The sequence below is a fragment of the Macaca nemestrina genome, chromosome 1 (genome assembly GCF_043159975.1).
Source record: "Macaca nemestrina isolate mMacNem1 chromosome 1, mMacNem.hap1, whole genome shotgun sequence".
NCBI classification, from domain to species: Eukaryota; Metazoa; Chordata; class Mammalia; order Primates; family Cercopithecidae; genus Macaca; species Macaca nemestrina.
Window position 1 is genome coordinate 153,335,832 of NC_092125.1, and position 22,962 is coordinate 153,358,793.

The following is a 22,962-nucleotide window of genomic DNA, read 5'->3' on the forward strand; positions in this document are numbered from 1 at the left end:
TGCACTTTTTTTTATCCTTTATGTCTTTCATTCTGTGGACAGAATACTCTCCTGGATTTAAAGCCCAATATTCTATTTCTTCTCTGCTGTGGGTTATCATTACTTATTAAGAGCCATAAGCATGCTTTTCTTTTCTTACTGTGTGAAGTTTTTTCCTATGTATGTATTCCATCTGAACAAGAAAAGAATGTTGGCCTACCGTCATCTACCTCTGATCTCTTCTCCTCCCCCTGGCCACAGTGATATCATCTGGATTTCTAGGTTTGAATTGTTTGACTGCACTTCCTTGTTTGTTGCTTTTTTAAAGAAAATAGTAAACCTCGTTATGCTCTTTCTTCACAGTTATTTACCATATCAGTGCTTTTTATTTCTGACTGCTTTATTTATTGCTTTTTATTACTATAATGCAAATTTTCTCCATTTCTTCCTCCCGGCTTTTTTTTTTTTTTCAAAAACAGACCTGCCATGATATATTTTCTCAGTTGTTGCCTCTGATTTTTTATTTCTTTTAACTACATGATGATTTTCCTGGATGTAAAATTAAAGTTACATACTGCTAATTCAGAAATTCAGAGCCTTGATAGAGGATAAAGATACTGCATAAATCTGCACTTTGTTAGGAAAATATAAGGGCCAGTAAAGAAACTAAAATTTAAGAGGAACTTTGTTATCCTATAAGATAGTGAGCTACCATTGGTTGCTAATTTTTCCTCTCTAAAGAAATCCTGCGATGCCACAGAAGTTAAAATATTATGATTCTCCAAAATATGGTGAATAATGTATTAAAATTCTGAAGAGAACTTGGGAAGACAGCAGTCTTTGAGTTAATGGAAACAGCAGCAAGAGAAGCAGCCTAGAGCAGATGTTCAGGAGTAGGTTATAGGAGAGGCTCCTTTCAGTCCAGTCCACCCCTTCCCCACACACATCCTTCCACCCACCTTCGATGTGCTTGGCAGAGCATTACACAACCAGCTAGAAGGAAGTGAGTAACCCTGTCATGAATGCAGGTGGCTGACAGGTAGGGCTCTACTTGTTTTCTCCTCTCAGTTTTTTTCAATCTAGGGCCAAGCAATTATTACAAGAATGTTTCCTGCACCTATTCTTCCTACCAGCTTAGTTTACATCTTTGTGCAAATAAACTGCTTTGTTTTCTTTTGAAGATTTTTCTCCTTATCACTGAAGTTTGAAAGTTTTGTTATGACATGTCTAAGTATGTATTTTTTAATGCATTTTACCCAGAATTTGATGTTTGGTTTCTATATGAGGCTCATTGTTCTTTGGTCGAAGTAAATTCTTAACTATGACCATTTTTGTTTTTGTTTTTGTTTTAAACCGCAGTAATAGCACTTAACATGCAATCTACCCTCTAATGAAATTTTAAGTGTACTTTTTTTTTTTTTTTTTTTTGAGACGGAGTCTCGCTCTGTCACCCAGGCTATAGACACAATCTTATACAGCTGATCGCTAGAGCTCATTCATCTTCCTTGACTGAAACTCATGCCTGTTTATTAGTAACTCCTCATCCTGCCCCCACCCCCAAGTCCTTAACACCTGCCATTTAACTCTGATTCTATGAATTTGATAATTTTAGGTACCTCATACAAATAGAATCATGAAGTATTTATCTTGCTGTGACTGGTTTATTTTACTTAGTATGCCATCCTCAAGGGATCCTCTTCTTGTTGCGTATTGCAAAACTTTCATCTTTTTAAAGGCTGAATAGTACTTCATTGCATGTATATATCATATTTTCTTTATCCATTCATCTGTCAGACCTTTAATTAGTTTCACATCTTGGTTCTTGTAAATAATTTGGCAATGAACATAGGAGCACGAATATCTCTTCCAGATTTTTATTTTAATTCTTTTAAATTGCGGGATTACTGGATTATATGGGAGTTCTATTTTACGTTTTTTGATGACTCCCACACTATTTTCCATAACAGTTGCACTATTTTGCATTCTCACCAACAGTGTGCAGGTGTTCCACTTTCTCCATATTTTTCCAACAGTTGTTCTCTCTTTTTTTTTTAATTTTAATAATAGCCATCTTGACCTGTGTGAAGTAATATCTCCTTTTGGTTTTGATTTGCATTTTCCTGATGATTGGTGTTACGCTTTTTAAAAAATATAGACCATGATTTCTTTAAATATTCCTTCTATACAGTTGCCCCACTTTCTGGTTCTGGAACTCTAATCAGATATATGCTAATTCTGTCCCCATTTATCAATCAGTTATCTGATGGAGCTATAAAACTCTTCTTGTATGATCAAAGACATTAGTTTGTCTATGTGATTTATATTTTTCATGGATATATCTCTCCTGGGGCTATTTCCAAACTGGACTTTTTTGATCTCTAGATGTGTTGTGTTGGCTAACTATCTTCTTGTTTCTACTTATCTCTGCCTCCACAGATAATTCATTTTTCTTCTCTCCTATATTCTATCTCTTATTTCTTGGATCTTGTTGGATCTTTCTGTCTTCATTTTATGGACACACCTTCCAGCGGCATCCTCATGAAAATTGGATCAAATGACTGGAAATGTATAATTTTGTACTCACTTTTGCTTGATAGTTTCACTAAGACTTCCAAGTTGAAAAATATTTTTCCTTAGAGTTTAAAACATCACTCCGTTGCCTTGAATTTCCAGTGCTGCTATTTAGAAGTGTCATGACATTTCAGTTAATGCTTTCTTATATGTGCACTCCACTCTTTCCTTTTCAAAACTTTTAGGATCTTTCATTTATTAATGATGTTCTGAAAACTCATAATGATGTGCTTCATTTATCTTTTTTCATTCATTGTGTTGGGAAGTTAATGGCCCTGTCAATAGGAAAATTCTTATTTACCACTGCTAGTGTTTTTTTTTTTTTTCAACTTCTGATCCAGAGAGATATTTGTTTTATTTTGATTGTTGTTTTGTCATTTTAATACTTTTAGAAATAATTTATCACTACTATGTTTTAGAATTAAAGATGATGGTTTCGTCCAGAAAGTTATTGCACCATGACAGCCATACATCATTCTAATTGGTTTCCATTTGTTCATTAGGCTATCTTCTTCAGTTTTCCATAGTGATGCTTCTAATAGTTGAATGTGATTGTGTAACTCCTGTACCTGAATTACTTTAGAAGTTTAGGAGTTTGCAAACTCCAAATACCTTAACACAGAAGGCAAAACCCAAATACCTTAACATAGAAGACAAGACCCATTATGATCTAGCCCTGCTTAGCTCCTTCTTAACACGTAATTCAATTTTTCCCATTGACATACTCAACTGTTCACCACACCTGAATTTATTACGTTATTTCACAAATGACTGTCTTCCCACATGCTGCTCCCCATGAATGTAATTCACTTCTAGATTATGTCCAGTGAATTCCTGCTCATCAAGTAGGATTTAACTCAAGCATTGTTTCTTCTAGACAGGGTGATTTGACTCTTCAATCTAAACTAAACAAATTTTCTAATAACTTAGGTGTGCTTCTATTATGCTTTCTGAGGACTTTAACCGGGCTTATTTGGCTTTTTGGCCAAACTATATCCTCACTGAAATTAGAGACTATGCGTTGCACATCATTGTGTACTTAATAGTACCTACAACATAGTAGATGATTAGATTTAGTACATTCTTTTTGAAAACAAGAAGAAAAAAGAATAAATTGAGGATTTGCAAAATGATGAATACCAACTTACAAACACATTTATTTGATACAGGGTCTAAATTAAAAAAGTTGCTAATGAGGCTATAAAATTGTGAAAAAACAATTGAGATAAATTGCAAGAATAATTTCATCCTATCTTGCTTTAAAGGTTGTGTCACAGAATAAAGAAAATCACGGGCTAACACCACCACCAAAAGCTTATATGCATACCAATTACTAGAATGAAAACATAATCTTTTTCAAATCCCAGAGAGATTACAATTTAAATAGCTTCTGGAAGTTGTGTTCCATTAAAATCCATTGCCTATCTAGAATAGGAATATGATAGAAAGCATAAGAACTTCTAATGAAATATATTGGAAATAAAGAAATATCTATATTGTATTTTTCAGTAAAAAGAATGTTGAACTCTTGTTCTATGTACGTAATAACATATTTTGTTTCACTTAATAGTGTTTAATTTTTTTTCACTTGATATAATTTCATGATTTTATTACTATTTATTCATTATGGTACAGCATTTTCTTTTGACTTATGTATAATGACATTCTCTCATACAGATTTTAACTGCTTGGGAAGAAAAATGTAGACAGAATCTCTTGTTTTCTTTTTGGCTCAAGTTCAATCCCCTTTTCTCCTGACAAATATACTCAGATTTTGTCTGGTGACCTACTCCTCCTTTTTGAGTGCTCTCACAAATAGGCACAATGGACACTAACACAAATTAAAAAGTACAAATTAAAAAACAAAAACAAAAAACAATAAGTTTTTTTTTTTGTCTTTTTTTTTTTTTTTTCCTTTTTGTGGAGAACGGGGTCTCGCTATATTACCCAGGCAGGTCTCGAACTCCTGGGCTCAAGCTATCCTCCCGCCTCTGCCTCCCTGAGAGCTGGGATTACAGGCGTGAGCCACCACGCCCGGCCTAAGTTTTTTGGCCAAAAACTTATAATGAAAATCAATAGAGGGAAACATATGCTTCTTCATATTCTCATTAGCCTAAAGGGAATTGTGCCTGAATTGGAACTGGTTGAATTACATATAACATTGAAGGCATTATAGTAGAAAAAGATCTTAATTCTGAAATAACTTACATATTTTTAGGTACAGGGTGTCATGGAATATCTATGCAGTTGTGTAGCAATGGAGATGCCCTGTGTGGAAATAACGACCTTGTTAGAAACAGGTAGCCCTCCAGAATTCAGCCTCTGGTATTGGCCGATTCTTCCAACTACTTCAGAATTGATCAGTCTACTCCAAACCTGCTTCTTATTAAGTTACTGCAAGCAAATGAAGGAAACAAGTCTCGAGGCTATTGCATTTGTCTCTCTTAAGACAAGATATTCATGAGTTTGGCAAACAAATTGTGCTTTTCTAATCTTATGCATAAACCAAGCAAGACTGTGTAAACTTATAAAAACTACTAACTACTCAATATATGCCGGTCATAAATTGGATCTAAAAGCTAAGAGTACAACAATAAACAAGACAGACAAAAGCCCTGTCATTATGAAGCTTTCATTCTTCTGAAGCACAGCCACAGAGATATAAATTAATGCATGACTAAAGGAATAATAAGTAAACCATTAAAATTTGCTTTGTGCATAATTAAAATTAGATAATATAATAAATGTTAGTGGGTAACTACATGGTTAGGTGATATGCCAAAAACTGCTAATAACCACCAATATTTTATCTTCCCCTCTTTATCCTGGGGAAACCACTAAGCCTTATTCCCAGCATCTCTTGACATTACTATGACTGTATGACTCAAATCTGGCAATAAAATGTGCGGAATAGTGATAAAAGTCACCTCAGACATGGTCCATAAAGGATTATTTGCAATTCTCCATAGATTTTCTCTTTTCCGAAGGTGATAGAGGCCAGCTACACAGACTTCAAGGGAGATCTTCAGGCCCTATGAAATAGTGAAGTCGCTGCATTGAAGAAACCCCTGAATAACTGCATGAAGCAGAGCAACTCCTCCCACTATACACACACACAGAGTGAAACTGAATTGTTATGTAGGTAGAACATAAGCCTCTGTGTGTGTGTGTTTGTGTGTGTGTGTGTGTGTGTGTGTTTCTGTGCGTGTGTACCCACTAAGACTTTGGACTTTTGGCTGACAGCTATATAAAGATATGAATTTAAGAGAATGATCAAAAGAATCAGCCATCTACATAAAAATCATGGAGATGAGTCTACCATGAGACTATGTAGTTCAACTAGATAGTAGAGAAGAGACGTAGGGCTGGTGAGAAGAAAGCCAGTTTAAAATAAGGTCAAAAAGGTAGCAGGATTAGATCACAGGCCGAAGGAGAATAAAAAATAATTTTAAATAAGTTGAGAGATCATTTGAGAATTTTAAATAAATACATGACACTACAAAAATACTTCTGAAATACCTTTTTTTCCTATTGTGAAGAGAATTGTTAAGATATGAAATGAAAATGCTACTTAGCTTAGTCCATGTGAGAGAAGTGGTTTAGTCTGGGTGGCCTTAGTAGAGACTGAAAAAAGTGGATAGATTTTGTCTAAGTTTTAGAGATACAACCAACAGGATTTTCTGGTGAATTAAATGGATGTCATGATGGAGAAAGAAGCATCAAGGACTCTGAGATTTTTGGCTTTGCCAACTGGATATATAGTGATGTGGTTTACTGAGGACGAAAAAACTGAAGAAAGACCAGGATGGAAATGGGGTGGCTTAAATGTTCTGTTTTCCACATAGTAAATTTTAGACAGTTATTGGTGTTGCGTGTAAAGATGTCAAGTAGAAGCATGTAGAGTGCTTAGGGAAATCAGGGCTACAGAGAGAAACATGGGATTTGCTGACATAAGTAGTAACTGATGAGAGAGAAGTGAATGAGATCATATGTGGAGAGTGCTCAGACAGTGAAGAGGTGACTTAGACAAAGGCCAGGAGGCACTTTAATTCTTAGAAGTCAAGCAAATGAGCTTGGGAAGTAGTAGCCTGTCAGTTAGGATGAAAATAAAGGACATTTATCCTGACAGGTAAGAGGAGACCTGTTTCTGGAGAGGGGGTATGGTCAACAAGGTTAAACACTGCTCAGAGGCCAGGGAAGGCAAAATTAGAGAAGTGACCATCAAATCTGACAACAATAGAGACTTGGTATTCTTGACAAAAGTAGTTTCTGCAGTGTAGGATCCTGAAATAATGCAGTAAATGAAGGAGAGGATGCTATGTGAGGAAGTGGAAACACCAATAATTAACCACTGTATTTAAGAAGGATAGAGAATGTGGGGTACTGGTGGCAGAATGATGGACAAGAAATTATTTTTTCATGAGGCGGATATTCTAAGTATGATAGAGGTGATATTCCCTTCATGTTTCATACTGAAGGGAAGGAGTACAAAAGTAGAAATTAGAAAAAAACTCTGGAAAGTACAAAATTGTCAGAGTTCAGTCATGGAGAAGGTGAGAGAAGGTGATACTAGAGTCTCAATGGGGAGTTTGACTTTTGATGGCAACAGGACACTTGGCCCAGTGTAATAGGAGAGAAGAAAGAGTTTACAAATGGCTTGATCAAATAGGAATGACTTGGAGAAATATTTCCATTGTTTCTACTTCCTAGTTTCAGGAAGCTGTTCTGATTCTTCGCTTTATAATAAAGCCTGGTTCCTCAGCACTTACTTTGATTTTGTGAATTATTTCACATTCCATCAATAAATTTCCTTTTATTGTACCTGACTGGAATAATTTTATTTGTCTTAGTAAGAATTATCCTATTTAATAAGATAGGGAGCATGATGTAAAGATATATCTTCATGAAAATTTGGGAAACATTAAGTAGATAGAGTCCTCTATCCTAAAATGCCTTCCCAAGCTTCCTGGTATAGTGCTTAAGAATCCAGTAATGGAGAATTTCACAATGGCTTTAAATATTTTATTTTATTTTATTATTTTATTTTATTTTATTTTATTTTACTTTATTTTATTTTATTGAGACAGAGTCTTGCTCTGTCACCCAGGCTGGAGTGCTGTGGCACAATCTTGGCTCACTGCAACCTCTGCTTCCTGGGTTCAAACAATTCTCATGCCTCAGCCTCCCAAGTAGCTGGGATTTACAGGCGCCCACCACCACACAGAGCTAATTTTGTGTGTGTGTGTATTTTCAGTAGAAACAAGGTTTCACTGTGTTGGCCAGGCTGGTCTCGAACTCCTGACCTCAAGTGATCTGCCCACCTCGGCCTTCCAAAGGGCTGGGATTACAGACGTGAGCCACCACACCCAGCGTGTATAGTTTTTTTATGTGGTTGTAGAGGGCTCATTTTTGATGCATGGATTCAGTGTCAGGTAGATAGATAATGAAGCAATGAAGTGGTTGTTTCTTCTGTCTCTCCATTTAAATAAGTAAAATTAGTTACTAAACTTTATGTGGTCTCTACTAACAAAGATAAATGCTATTTTCCATACAAAATTTCTATAAAAAAAGCAATAATCATTGAGGTTTCAAAGCAGAAAATATTCGGGGAGGTGGGTTTATCTAGGTACTAGTTTTCCTGCTACTTTAGCTATGAAACTGATTCTACAAATGAAAACATTTAAAAATATATTCTGTAAAATTAAAAATAGAGCAGTTTTGTTGAATTAAGAATGGATACGTCTATAAGATCTATGCTCACCCATAGCCCTCATAAATCTATGGCTCTCCTGTAGAATAGTCGGGGAATCCATGGATCTATGTGGCAAAATTCTTTATGTATTGATTTAACAAATGTGAACATGGTAATATACGAGTGAATATTTTATATGTGTAATCTATGAGTAGGTTCCTTGATTATTTCTAATGTAAATCACAATTGAAAATGCTTAATGATTGTACTTTTAATTTTACAACTATAGTTATATTTCGGATGATTGGAATACATGTTTAAAACCTCAAATTAAGTAATACCCATTAATTCAAAAAATTATATGGATCATTACATGCTAATCATGTGTTTTTAAAAATTTTATCATTTGCATTTTCTCTTTCTGATGATATAGAGTAACAGTGTGCAAAGTAATGTGAGGGTAATACAGTGGTATCACTTAACTCCATGGGGGATAAGTTTGGTTCAAGGCAGCATTAGCTGGCTGTCTTTTCTCTGTGAGTGTTCAGTGTGTATGTTCATTCAGAGAGTTAATTTCTCAGAAAGATAAGGGCATTATTCAGTCACAAATGTATTCCAACATATCAAATTATTTTTTCCTGCAATTTATGCTGAAAGTATTTGCATTCTAAGAGAAACCTTTATGTGGACAAGATCATTGTATTAGTCCATCTCATGCCGCTAATAATGACATACCCAAGACTGGGTAATTGCACCCTCTGAAGGAATTAAAAGATATTTAATTGACTCAGAGTTCAGCATGGCTGGGGAGGCCTCAGGAAACTTACAATCATGGTGTAAGGGGAAGCAAATATGTCCTTCTCCACATGATGGCAGCAAGGAAGAGTGCCGAGCACAAGGGGGAAAAATGCCCCTTATAAAAACCACCAGATCCAGTGATGAGAACATGAAGATAACCACCCGCGTTATTGAGTTACCCTCCCACGATATGTGGGGATTATGGGAGCTACAATTCAAGATGAGATTTGGGTGGGGAAACAGCCAAATCATATCAACCATTTTTACATAGTTATTTTCGAAAGAGACCATGGAAGCTGGAGGGGTTAAAAACTACATTCTTAAAAAAATAATTAGCTCTGGCATTTATTTAAAAAAGAGCTAAATCAACATGCCCACTCTTATACTCAGAACCATTCATCAGAGAACAGATGGTCCTCTAAAAGTGAAACTAAACAGTTCTTGAAACATGACAATCCATTTATCTTAATGTGAACATCCTCTAGCAGATATCAAAAAACAACCAAGGCAGATTTATTACTTTTGGAGAGTATTATACATGCACTTGAAATCCAAGAAAGACTGTTCACATTTAATAATCTGATTCATATTGTTAAATGGCACATGAAAATGAATAGTAAAACAATGCTTAAATATTGTGATTATATTCAAAACTACATTAGTAGAACATGTAACATTTATCATCAATATTTCTTTAAGCTTTCTATTCTGTAGTGTGGTAAAATTATCTGAAATTCTCTTCTGAATATATCTATCTGCCTAGATATTTAAAATCTGGATATCTTTTGTTGGGCTGCATACTTTTACATTAAATTGAATAATAAATGTGTATATATTCTATTTTATCTTTTTAATTTATGCATTCATGTTTTTTATTTACTCAGCAAGCAATTATTGGGCAACTACTTTAAATGGTGCCAGAAAACGAAAATAAAGAGATAAATCTATGATTTCTAGTTCTGCCCTTAAGGAACTTACAGGGTAAGAAGAAGAGACAGGCATGTGAACATATACAGTCATATACCACATAATGATGATTCAGTCAACAATGGACCATATATACAATGGTGGTCCCAGGATATCATAATACTGTATTTTTCCTGTACCTTTTCTATGTTTAGATACACACATACTTACCATTACTTTATTAATACAATTGCCTACAGTATTCAGTTCAGTAACATGCTATACAGGTTTGTATCCTAGCAGCAACAGGCTACACCATAAAGTCTGGATAAGTAATAGTCTATACCCTCTAGGTCTGTGTAAGTATACTCTGTTGTTTGCACAATGACAAAATCTCCTAATGAGCCATTTCTCAGAATCTATTCCTGTCATCAGGTGATACATGGTTGTAATTATAATACAGTAAAATAAGAGTTTAAAAAGTATAGTGGAGAAATGTTAAAAATATTAACTAATGTTTTCTTGTTTCTTGCTTATTCTCAATTCTTCCTTGATACCTCAGCCTCCCAAGTGCAGGGATTAGAGTGTGACCCATTGTGCCCCAGACTAGTTTTTTGTTTGTTTGTTTGTTTGTTTGTTTTTGAGACAAGGTCTTGCTCCATCATCCAGGCTGGAGAATAGTAGAGCAATCAAGGCTTACTGCAGCCTTGACATCCTGGGCTCAAGAGATTCTTCCACCTCAGGCTCCTGAGTAGCCGGGACCACAGCAGAGGCGTGCACAACACCATGCATGCCTGGTTAGGTTATTTATTTATTTATTTATTTATTTATTTATGACTTCCAGGCTCAAGCAATTCACTTGTCTCTGCCTCCCAAAGTGTTGGGATTATAGGTGGATGCCACCAAGCCCGGCCCATAGACATTTTTTGATGCCAAAAAAAAAAAAAAAAATCCAGATTGCTGGATAGAGAAGACTGACTGAGGAATAGAGAATACAGGAGAAAAATCTCTGCACAAGGTCATTCTTTTAAGAAACATTACAATAGGATGTAGGAAATCGGTCAGGGTGGTGGGAAAAATTATAGAAAGAGGTGAATCTTCTTGGAAGGCAGGGAGGTTTTACAAAAGCTTCAGAAAAGGATTTGGCTGAAGGCAGCCAGATTCTCTTATCCGATGCCTGAAAGCTTAGGTTAGATAACAAGGGGATGTAAAGAAACTGATTTAAATAAGCTAGTTTACTTAGGCCTCAGAACTTGGTCTTTAATCATCCATGCACAGGACTGCTCTCTCCATGGGGCAACCCACAAGTGTGTTGACTCAAGGCCTTTGTCATTAAATCTGTTCTAAATAAATCCTGACAGAGCCAGCTTGTCAGGGCCATGGCTGCTGATTCTTTACAACACCCTTCTTGGGGTCTGTGAGCAACCCAGTGCCCTAGCCTGTTCTTTCACTGGATACCTGTGTCTGAGTGCATTTTTTCATCCAGTATTTGGCCAAGGTCTGCAGATCAGACCCAACAACACGAAACTTGGGAACTTTTAGTTAAATTGTAAGCTTACTGAGATTTTGCAGAAATATTGGTTATGCTATGGATCTCTATCAGACGATCCCTGTGTACAACTAGTCTTTTCTGTTGTCGTTTTTTGTTTTTGTTTTTGAGTCACAGTCTCACCCTGTTGCCCAGGCTGAGTGCAGTGGTGTGATCTCAGCCCACAGCAACCTCCACCTAACAGGTTCAAGCTATTCTCCTGCCTCAGCCCTCTGAGTAGCTGAGATTACAGGTGCTCACCACCACACCAGTCTAATTTTTTTTTATTTTTAGTAGAGACAGGGGTTCACCATGTTGTCCAGGCTGGTCTCAAACTCTTGCCCTCAAGTGATCCACTTGCCTTGGCCTCCCAAAGGGCTAGGATTACTAGTCTTTTTATTTTAAATGGAAAAATCCTCTAATGTTTGACATTTGGTCAATATACTTTTAAAGAATACATGAGTCAAGGACAAGTCATAAGGGATATTAGAAAATAAACCAATTGAAAGTAAAACACAATAGTCTATTGAAAATGAAAATAAAAACACCAGTCTGAGATAAAATGTTAGAGATACAGATATCTGGCAAGGTACTTGTATGTGTCATATTTTTTTAACGCTAGAAGTAATTTTTTTCTTTAGAGGCAGGATCTTGCTTAGTCACTCAGGCTGGAGTGCAGTGGTACAATCACAGCAGCCTTGAACTGGCCTCATGTGATGCCTCAGCATTTATAAGTAATCATAGCTACTTCCATTTATTCTTCACCAGCTGCCAGTCATCTTTCTAAAAATAAATCTAGCTAGATCACCATTCTTCTAACAAAACTTCAACACTTTTTGTTGCAATAGCATTAAAACTAACAACTCTTTTTATCTTGCACATTATATCTCCACTTCCTGAAATGATATTTTTCCTTCTTGACCTTGCAAGGTCCAATTAATCATTGAGGAGTCAGGAAAGACTCACTTTCTCTAGGATATCTTTTCTTATAACCCTGAGGGAGTGACCGTAGTTGTTCTATCATTAGGTTTCAATGACATGATTTTAGCAGAAATTGTTCATGTTCCCCCATATCCATTGTTCCCTTCTTCCATTTGACAATAAAACTCTCCAACATTAGCCTGGTAACACGACGAAACCCCATCTCTACAAAAACAAAACAAAAAATTAGCCAGGTAGCCAGGAGTGGTGGTGTGTGCCTGTAGTCCTAGCTACTCGGGAGGCTGAGGCATGAGATTGCCTGAGCCTGGGAGGCAGAGGTGGCAGTGAGCTGAGATCATGCCACTGCACTCCAGACTGGGTGACAGAGGGAGACTCTGTGACAAAACAACAACAAAAACCCAACTCCCAAACATTTACCACATAGCTACCAAGATAGAGGGTTGGTCAACCTCCCTTTGAGGTGAGGTGAAGTGAGGCAGCTTCTGTCCAATGCAATACGAATAGAAGTTTTGTGAGCAATTTCTTGATCATATTCTTAAAGGGCAGATACTTCACTTCCACTTTCTCTTTTCCTTTTCTGTAGTTTAAAATATGGAAAAACACCTTAGAAAATGCAGAGCAACAAGAGGGATGGAATCTAGGTTGCAGGTTAACTTTGTGAATTGGAATTTCCCTATGCTCAATGGATTGTCTAGCAGCTACAACTTTTGTGTGAAAGAAAAATAAACCTTCTATTTTCTGTAGTGTTATTATACAAATAATAGAGTTACCTGTATAACAGTACAAAAGAATAGTGCTATCGTGTTATTTGGTTCCTACAAAGCTGCTGGGCCAATGTCCTAACTAATAATACATTTATAATCCCTTTGCAGGCCCAACTAGAGTTCACCCTTCAACGACACAGGTTTTAACTGCACATACCCATTTATACTTGAATTTTCTTCCACCTCTGAAATCCCTAAGACAGTAAGACCAACCCCTCTGCTTCTTCTTCCTCCAGAGCCTACTCAATGTGGAGATGATGAGGTTGAAGATCTTTATGATGATCTATTTACACTTAATATTAGTAAATACATTTTCTCTTCCTTGTAATTATCTTAATAATTTTTTATTTTCTTTAGTTTACTTTATTGTAATAATATAGTATGTAATACATATAATATACAAAATATGTGTTAATCTGCCAGGTGCTGTGACTCAGCCTGGTAATCCCAGCACTTTGGGAGGGCTAGACCAGAGAATCACTTGAGCCGAAGAGTTAAAGTTTGCAGGGAGCTGTGATCTCACTACTGCACTCCATCCTGGGCAACAGAGTGAGACCCTGTCTCAAAAACGTATAATAAAATAAAATAATAACAAACAAACAAAACTCCAAATACAAGTTGAGTTTTATGTTATCAGTAAAGCTACTGGTCAACATCAGGACATTGTCAGTTATGTTTTGAGGGAGTCAAAAATTATATGTGAATTTTCAATTGCTCAGGAGTTGGTGTCCCTAATCCCTGCATTGTTCAAGGGTCAACTGTACGTCATCGTACTTATTAGTCTATAGACTGCCTTTGGTTGTTTAAGAAAAGTAAAAAAAAAAGAGGAGAGAATGGTTTGAAGAATAAAGAGGTATTTCATAGAAATAACAAAAATCTAACAGCAGGAAATGGAAAATCTGACCAGAAAGCAAAATTATTATTGTTTGAGGTATAATCACTTTTTCTGTGTGTCTTACTCTGCTACCTCTGAATTCAACTTCATTCTTCTACATGGTAATTAAATGCCTTTTCCTTCTTCACACACAATGGGAGAAGTGTCTCCCCCATACCTCTCCAGAATATATCACTTAAATGTAAGCAAAATACTAATGGAATTAGATCCTTTAAGTTCTAATTCCACGTTTATTAAAAGACAATCTCAGCGATTGAACTTGAGTAAAATCTTCAACCTCAATCTAATAATAAAGCCAGACAGCAGACATTATTTTTTCTCAGGGGGAAAAAAAAGTGATTGTGGGTATGCATTCATACTGAGAGATGTCTGCTGCGGAAATCATTTGATATTAAAGGCCTTGTCAAGGTTTTATTCATTTTGTTATCCTCCAAGCCTAGTGCAGTACCTGATAAAATAAATGTTTGCTGAATGGAGAGTAAATGACTGGGTATGATTCTGATAGAGCAGGCTAATGTACAGCAGCCAGAAGTAGATTTCATCATTTTGGGTATAGTCACAAAATCTCTTTGCCTATAGACAAGAAGTTAAACTCAAACAGTGCAAAACTCAAAGAAGGTATTTTCCAGAATCAGATTTATCAGCAGCAGTTCTCAAGAGGCAAGCTATAAAACACAGCAGGAATCACCCTGGGAGTAATGTCATCATCCCATGCAAATCACAGCTCTGTGCGTGCACTTATATTATTTTATTTTATTTCAGAAAAATAATCTAAAAATGATTAACTATCTGCTGTTCTCTTTTTATCCGTGAAAATATCTTGACTATTTTGACAAAAAATACAAAATGAAATATTTAACTGAGTGCATGAATGTGACAATACATTATGAGCTCTATTTTGATTCCTCAGTTTTGCTTCTTCACATTCTTTGGTAGATGGGATAAAGATCTGAATTATCTGAAGTAGAAAACATAATCACCTGGCTAGAAAGAAAAGATAGAGGATTCATTCCAAGATAAAGACATCCAATCTCACTCCTCACATGTCAGAAAAATCATGTCATGGATGTGTATAACATATCTAGCATAGCAGAGAATGATAGACTTGGGAGATGGGAAGACATAGGTTATGTCAGAACAATCCTGAACAGTGCAAGATAACAAAGTGACACATCCATTGCAGTGTGTTTACACCTTCATTTCCAGTGCGGATAATGATCAGAAAGTTAATCTTTCAGACATTTTGAGATTATTCCATTCTCACAGAAAAATCATGGTAGTATCCTGTATTTCAATTCTGGCACATAGTTTGAACAGTAAACTGACTGAGAACAAATAAGGTGACATTATTCATTAACATCCCTGATCATTTTTTAAACCTTTTATTTTAAATAATATCAAAATTAGATTATAGTTATAATAACTGTACAAAGAACTTCTATTTACCCTCCACTGATAATCCCTAAATGTTAAGATTCTACCGTATTTGCTCTATACTGCCTCTCCTCTATTTTTTAAGCTATTTCTAAGTCAACAAACTGACACCCTATCACTCCAAAATATGCTAGTGTTTGTCAAAAATACACACACACACACAGAGCACACTCTCTTACATAGCAACAATTCAACCATGAACTCTAAAAAACTATCCTTAATATATCATTACCATCAAATCTTCAGATTTTATTTAGATTTCACCACTCATTCCAGTTATATACTTTACAACAAAAAGATCCAGTTCACAATCACACATTTCATTTACTTGACAAACTTTTTATCACCTTTCAATATAGAAGAGTTCCTTGGTCTTTCCTCAACTTTCAGGCCTTTGGCACTTGTGAAGATTGGACCACAGTTTGGGTTTGTCTGATGTTCTCCCAAGATTAGATTTAGGTATGCACATTTTGCAGAAATAACCCCAGGAAGAATGTTATGTTCTTCCGTGTGTATTGTATCAGGGCACACATAGTATCTATTTTTCTTATTTCTTGTAATGGTAGCTTAGATCTCTTGGTTAACGATGCTGGTGTCCAACAAGCTTTCTTTTTGGCCACTTTGTAATAGATGAGTAGGTTTTGTAGCATTAGTCAAGACCATGTAATTGCCCTGCTACTTCTCAAATTTCACCCTATAGTTTTAGCATCCATTGATAATTCTTGTCTGAGATTATTTTTACCCTTAATCTTTTTGAACAAATCAAAATCAATTATTTGACATTTATTTCCCAAAACCATTTCTCAATAATATATTATGTGCCAACCACTAGGCAAAATTCTAAGGATATTCTACAAATCAGGAAACAGCTCCTGTTAAGTATTATGGGAATATGAGATTTATTACAGGAACTAGATTTTAAACAAATGTATAACATTCTACACAAGTGAATGTCTGGAAGGAGACAGTAGGAAGATCAGCGAAAAAGTTACTAACTTCTTTTCCTGGAGAGATTCAGGATGACGGAGCAAGTCATAGCTTCTAAGTAAATCCAAGAAGTCATGCTACTGAAGTGGAACACAAAGGGGAGTAATCCTTGTGGAGAAACCCAAAGAGACTGTTCTAGAAAACCTGCTGCATTTGTGCAGCTGTTGCCTTTGTAGTTCCTAGCCATAGCTAGATTCATATAACACAATTCAGCACAGATATCTGGTGAGGGGGATCTCAGTTCCTGCTCACTATGAGCTTTAAATTTATTGGCAAAGACAGACATTGAAGAATTAATGACAAACAAATTAAAATTGGAACTCTGAGAAGTGCTCCAGAGAGTCACATGGTACTATGCATTAAAGAGATTAATAATATGGCCTCCTGAGACAGTGGTATTTGAATGGAAATCTGATGAAAATGACCTCAATAATATTTCCCTCTTCACATTTCTTTTGTAAGAAATGTGAGCTTGTTGCTCTTTCATCAAGTCACAGAGCCTAATTCTTCTCCCTTTGAGTTTCTGCAGACTTTGGTGACTCACTTACAGTAAAATGAGGCATAATTGATGCTTTATGACTTCCAAGGCTAGGCCAATATAAGCCTTGAAACTTCTGTCTTGATCTCTTGAAAGGTTTACTTTCTAGACGTTTCCTTTTGGATCATTACCCATCGCATGGAGTTGTTCTGGTTGACAATGCCAATTCACCCCAGGCTTCTTGTTATCCCTGCTCATGTGAGTGAAGAAACCATTTTGGACTTGGATCATCCAGTCCTAGTTATTTTAGCTTCTAACGATTTAAATCACCCCTGTCACTTGAATCACCTCTTCTTCCTCACCAGTTGAGTCCTCCAAGTTGTGGAGTTAGACGTCTTCAGGTAAAGAAACACTATTCCCATGTGGCCCTAGCTGAATTTCTGACTCACAGGATTTGGGAGCATCACAAAATAGTAAAATTGCTGTTGTATAGTACTAAGTTTTGAGGTGTTTTGTTATGCATCCATAGTAACTGGAATAATCATTGTGAGATGATTTCACTAGCCCAGTTTAAAACATACTTTATCTTCTACCTGATTGACATTAAATGTAGAAATGAAAAGAAACAGAGATTCCTGAGAGATATTTACAGGTTAAAAATATAAAAATCTAACTTAGTGACGGTTTAATGGGTGATGGGTGGTAAAGCAGAAGAAAATATCGAGGTTCCAAATTTGTCCAACTCAATGGATGGTAGTGCCTTTCAATGAGGTAGTGCCCATCACATTTGATTCTTCTTCCCATTCTGGGCACATGGAAAACTGCCATCCAATTTCTTAATAGTTAGGTGTCACTATGTGCCTAGTTCTGACCAATGAGTTGTGAGTGATGAATAATTATGAGTAAGGTCATGAAAAGTCTCTGCATGTCTTTCTGATTTGTTTCTTCTTCTTTGGTACTGAGAATGGAAGCAGACTGAATTACTGAGCATAGTATGAACAACAGCTGTCCTGTAGAGTCACTCACTGTAAAGGGGACTTTGTGTAAACAAGACATTAGCTTTGGTGCATTAAGTAACTGAATTTATAGGAGTGTTTGTCACCATAGATTAGTCTTACTTGTCCTGACAGACCATATGTAAAATGCAAAAGGAGGAGTCTGTTGACATAGAAAGTTGGATAAAACCATGTTTTTTGTTTCCATTTTTTAATTAGGTGCACATTGCCTCAGTTGTGAGGTCACTCATGAATTTTTTAAGAACATTTTTTGCATGTTTGTTTCAAAATTTTCATTTTTTATGACATTATAGAGACAAAATATATCCAAGGCAATATTCTAGGTGATGTGGGGTATGAGGTAGATATAGATATACAGATGTTAGCCTGAAAAAGCATAAAACTTTGTAGAAATTATTATACATAAATATAATTATGATAGAAAAAATAAGTTCTATAAAACTGTTCAAATATAATGGTATGTTTACACAAGGAAGCCTAGAGACTCAAAAGGTGAGAGTGTCTATAATATCATATAAAAAATAAGACATCAAGCCCGGAACAATAGAGAAATATTTGGATATGAAGAGGCCCTTTCATGCAGGGTTATGGCGTGAACATGGTATGGGCTGCATATAGTATATATGGGTAACAAGAAGTAATGCAGTTGGGTTGGAGCTCAAATATATAAAGTGAAGTAGAGAATAAGAGAGACAATTTGGTTAAGTATCAGATTACAAAGGATTTAAAGATCAAAAACATAGATTGAGATTTTATTTTGTTATACAAGGAGGAACACTGTAGGTATATTTGAGTAAAGGAATTATTATATAAGAAGGAGACTGAAAAAACTATATTCTATATAGCCTACTCTAGCAATATTCAAAGGAAGAGGTATTCAGGACCTGAAGAAGATAGAAGCAGTGTGAATGAAGAATAGACAACATAGGCAAAAATTATAGATGACATTTAACTAGATGATAATATTAATCATTATTATCAACATTTATAACCCCCTTGCTATGTGTTATCGAGCAGAGTTCTAGGTTTCTTTTCTTTCTCTCTCTATCTGTTGGTCTATCATCTCACTTTTTGCCTACCTGTCTATATTAAACAGGGTTCTCCATAGAGACAGAATCACTGGGATACAGATAGAAGAGAATTTATTAGAGCAATTGTTTCATGTAGTTATGGAGGTAGAAAATTCCCACAATAGGCCATCTACAAGCTGGAGAACCAGCAAAGCTGGTAACATGGCTCAGTCTATTTATATTTATATTTTTATCTATCTATCTATCTATCTATCTATCTATCTATCTATCTACCTATCTATGTATCTATCTATCGAGATATATATATATATATGTATTTTTGCAACAAAAGCTACATTCAAAGCATGACTCAGCCTAAATCCTAAAATTTCACAACCACAGAAGCTTATAAAGTCACTCTCAGTCGGAAGCCAAATTCCTGAGGGTTCAGCGGGGCAGTGGTGTAAGTCCCAGAATCCAAAGGTCAGAGAATCTGTAGGTCTGATTTCCAAGGACAGGAGAAGAAGAGTATCACAGATCCAGTAGACAGAAAGACAGAGAGAGACTTCACTACTCTACCTTTTTGTTCTATCTGGGCCTCAGGCCATTGTACGGTTCAAACTCACACTGGGTGAAGGCTGCTCTTCTGTACTCAGTCAACTGTCAGTCATACCCAGAAATAATATTTTACTCACTATCTAATCATCCTTTAACCCAGTAAAGCTGAGGCCTAACATTAACCATCACACTGTCTATGTAAATTTATTTAATCCTTTCAATGACCTTAGAAGGTGAGTTTTATGTAGCGCAAGAAATATAAAATGATAGATAGTTAACTTGAAGGTTGAACTTGAGTGAATGGGAGAACTGTGAATTATAAACAGAAAGAGAGGGCAAAATGAAAACAATCTGTAAGAAATGTATGCTTCATTTAGTTGTTGACATATTTTGTTATAAGATCAACCTGAAATACAGATATCAGTAATATATACAAATTCCTAATTGAAATGACAATCCCAAATTTTCGTTTTCAGTAGATACAAAGTTGCTTAAAAATTATTCAAATATATTTATAAATCAGAAAAATTTTGCTACACCACAATTCATCCCAAAACACTATGTTAAAGCAACAAGGCTTTGTCATTTCTCATTATTCTGTGAGTTGGTTGATTGGACTGTTATTTTTTCTTTTGTTTTTTTCCCAGATGTGGTCTCATTATATTGTCTAGGCTGGTCTCAAACTCTCCTGTGCTCAAATGATCCTCTAACCTCAGCCTCCTGTGTAGCTGGAATTACAGGCAGAGGCCACTGCATCCACTTGGTTGAGTGCTGTAAAATGGTCCTTGTATTAGTCCATTCTCACACTACTATAAAGAACTACCCAAGATTGGGTGACTTATGAAGGAAAGAGGTTTAATTGACTCACAGCTCCACACAGATAGGGAGACCACAGGAAACTTACAATTATGGCAGAAGGTGAAGGGGAAACAAGACACCTTCCTCACAAGGTGGCAGGAGGGAGAATGAAAGCAGGAGGAACTACCACATACTTATAAAACCATCAGATCTCATAAGAACTCACTCACTATCACGAGAGCAGTGTGGGGAAACCACTCCCATGATTCAATTACCTCCACTTGGTCTCTCTCGACATGTGGGGATTATGGGGATTATAATTCAAGATGAGATTTTGGGTGGGGACACAGCAAAATCATATCAGCCCTATTCACTTCTCTGCATAAGATATGTATGTTAGGCCATACTTGCATTGCTATAAACAAATATCTGAGTAATTTACCAAATATCCGGGTAACTTATAGAGCAAAGAGATTTAATTGGCTCACAGTTCTGCAGGCTGCACAGGAAGCATAACAGAGGCATCTGCTTCTGGGGAGGCCTCTTGAAGCTTCCAGTCACGGCAGAAGGCACAGCGAGAGCTTGCAGGTCAGATGGAAAAAGCAGTAGCAAAAGGGTATGTGGGAGGTGCCACACACTTTTAAACAGCCAGATCTCTCAAGAATCCATTCACTATTGCAAGGACAGCACCGATGAGAGAATGGCGCTAAACCACTGATGGGAAATTGGCCCCCATGACTCAATCATCTCCGATGAGGCCCCGCTGCCAATACTGGAGATTATAATTCAACATGAGATTTGGTCAGGGACAAATATCCAAATTATATTAATATGATTGCAATGTTTGGGACCTCTTGGATGGCTAGGACAGCAGGAATAGCTAGCTGGTTTCTCTATCCATATGGTTTCCGACTCTTCAGAAGGCTGACCTGGGCTTGTTCACCTGGTGGCAGAAGGGTTTCCAACAAAAAAAATTGTTGAACCCTAAAACAAAAGCGCTTTTTAAGACTCTGCATTATCTACATACACTGTTGCCCCAATGGTCAAAGCAGGGGAGAAATAGCCTCCACATCTTAATGGGAGAGTCACCAAAGTCACATTGCAATGGAGCATACATATCATGAAGCATGAAAAGGTGGTGGTTACTACTGCACTATACCACAGTTGATGCTAATGCTTCCAACATTAAGAATACACATTTATAATCGTATATTTTAGTATGTAAGTATAGCAAATTGGGGTAATAATATGCATGGATCTTAGAGACAATAATATGTATGGATCTTGAAGAGCAAGTATTTTCCCTCAATCTATTGTTTTTTTTCTGTCATCTGATTAGGCTGTCATTTTTACCTGTAGAAGAAAAGTAAAAGAGACCAGAATGTTCCCAACAAGTCCACTCCCCACTCCTCACACACACCTGTTCTATGTTATGGTAATATGGTTAATAGGTCTAAAGGATTGGAGTAAGTGAGGTACTTTGTTATTTTCTCTTTTCACATTATAGAATAGATTCTTGTGAGAGCAATGACATAGTTGTTTATCTTAATTTCCATCTCATGAAAGCTAAGTTAATGTACATTATCACTGAAAAATCACTAGATTACTGTCTGTGCCCATTATACTGCAGAATAATAATTTAATCATTCTATGCAGTAATTCACATTTGTTTATTGACCTAGAGGGCTAGATATTGTTTTGGAACTGTTTTTATTTTAAAATGTTGCCAAATTGTTTACTTAAAAACATTTGTCTTGAAAGATGGGTCTAGTTTGGAATTTCCATTGTTTTTATCTTCAGAATGAGATATAAAATCTGTCTATCTTGATATAAGAAGCAGTCTGGTATAATAGGAAAGGTCATAAAGTCAACTGAGTTAAATTCTAATCCCATTTCTATTATTTACTACCTCTATGACCTAAGACAAATCAGTTAAAAATCTATAGGTCTTAGTTTGTATTTTTTAAAAGTAAGGTAAAATCAAATATTAAAAAGAGGTAAAATAAAACTAGTAATTGGGCTGGTCACAATGGCTCATGCCTGTAATCTCAGCACTTTGGGAGGTCAAGGCGGGCAGATCACCTGAGGTCAGGAGTTCAAGACCAGCCTGGCCAACATGGTGAAACTCCATATCTACAAAGATACAAAAATCAGACTCGCATGACTGTGGGTGCCTGTAGTCACAGCTACTTGAGAGGCTGAGGTGGAAGAATCGCTTGAATCTGGGAGGCAGTGGTTGTAGTGAGCTGAGATTGCGCCACTGCACTCCAGCCTGGGGGACAGAGTGAGACTCTGTCTCAAAAAAAAAAAAAAAAAAATACACACACACACGCACACACATATATATTTTATATATTTATATAATATGTTATATATATTATATATAATATATAATATATTTATACATTATATATATAAAATAACTCCCCTTTCTATACCATAAAAGTACAAAAGATATATCGTTTTAAAACTTTAAAGCAGCATGTTAATGTAAAGCATTATCTCTGTTAGGGCTATCTGATCTTGTACATAATAGTAACAAAAATGTTGACTTATTTCTGCTGTTACCCATTATTATTAAAATAGTAGAAAATGATAAACAATTT

At 36.0% G+C, this 22,962-nt stretch overlaps 1 long non-coding RNA gene across 1 annotated transcript in view; it reads right to left on the bottom strand.

Annotated features, from left to right (window-relative positions):
- The window catches only part of LOC105482708 (uncharacterized), a 210,543-nt gene that overhangs the window by 10,414 nt on the left and 177,167 nt on the right, over positions 1-22,962 (bottom strand). Inside the window, exon 3 of the long non-coding RNA XR_987794.2 lies at positions 4,759-4,818. This is a non-coding gene — a long non-coding RNA (uncharacterized lncRNA). The remainder of the gene's footprint in view (positions 1-4,758; positions 4,819-22,962) is intronic.